A 1,468-nucleotide genomic window follows, 5' to 3' on the forward strand; every position below is an offset into this window, starting at 1 on the left:
ATAGGCCCATGGTTTCCCTCATTTGTAACAATTAGTATACATTTAGAATTCTCCTAACAGAGGATCATGATAGTTCAAAAGCTATGTACATATGGCCATATAAGAAGAGGCTCAGGCCTGGAGTTTGGCCTAGTAGTAGAGTGGAACTAACCTAGATGTCCCTCAGTTGATGAGTGGATCAACAAGATGTGGTATTTGTACACAATGGAATTCTATGCTGCTGTCAGAAAAAAACGACATCGACCCATTTGTTAGGAAATGGAAAGACTTAGAAAAAATCATATTAAGTGAAGTAAGCCAGACTCAAAGGAACTTAGGCTCAATGGTTTCCCTCATTTGTCATAATCTGTAGAAACCTTGGGCTCTACTAGCAGAGATCTGCAATAGAGCAAAACCTTGATACATAAGGCCATATAGTATGAAGCTAATTGAAAGGTCCTCCAGGATATTGAAACAAAAGCCATATAATGAATGATTGTTGTCCTTAATGTACTATGTTATCTCTCATCTCTTTTGCTGTCCCTTGGTTATATCATATTGTTACAGTATCTCACTTTGTTATCTGATATATCAGATATATTTGTATTTGGTTATTTGAAATTGGATAGGGAAGGGGGGAAAACAAGATGAGGGGTGGGGGTGGGGGAGGGTAATGGGGACCAAGACATGTGAAAGGGTATCAATGTATGTGAATTAATGCACCTTCTATCTGGCAAATATCATGTAATCCTTTTATTAACTACAATAAAAATATTTAAAAAAAAAAGAAAAGGCTCAGTGAAATGAACTCCACGATTTGGAAACAAAAGGTGTATCTTTGTGATTGTTCTATTTTTTTTTTTTTTGTGGGTCATGGGTCTTGACCTCGGCTGGGGTAGTGCCCCTAAGCTCTTCAGCTCAAGGCTACCACCCTACCACTGGGTGTCCCTGAGCAATTTAGCCCAAGGCTACCACCCTACACGAGTCAAGCCCCACTTCCCATTTTGTAGAGGATAATTGGAGATAAGAGTCCCAAGTCCTTTTGTGCCCAGGCTGGCATTGAACCTTGATCCTCAGATCTCAGCTTCCTGAGTAACTAGGATTACAGGAGTGAGCCACCATGATGGGCTGTGATTGTTGTTCTTAATGTACTATGTGAAGCTATTTCTTTTTTTCATTTTTCCCCCTTACATTTTATTTCATGTTGTTACTGTATCTGGCTTTGGTACTTGGTATATTATATATATGTTTATTTGAAAATGGAAAGGTAAGGGAAAAACAAGATGAGTGGGAGGGGATGGGAGAGGAAAAGTGGGAGAAAAACTTGGGAAGGGTAACAATGTTCAAGAAGTAATGTACCCACTATGTGATGAATGTAACTGTAACTCCTCTATATATCACCCCAACAATAAAACAAAATTAAAAAGAAAGAAAAAAATAGAATAAAAACTAAAAAAAAACTTTTCCATTAAAGCCATAATTACAAATG

The sequence above is a fragment of the Megascapheus bottae genome, chromosome 1, assembly GCF_031878675.1.
Source record: "Megascapheus bottae isolate mThoBot1 chromosome 1, mThoBot2.hap1, whole genome shotgun sequence".
NCBI lineage: Eukaryota > Metazoa > Chordata > Mammalia > Rodentia > Geomyidae > Megascapheus > Megascapheus bottae.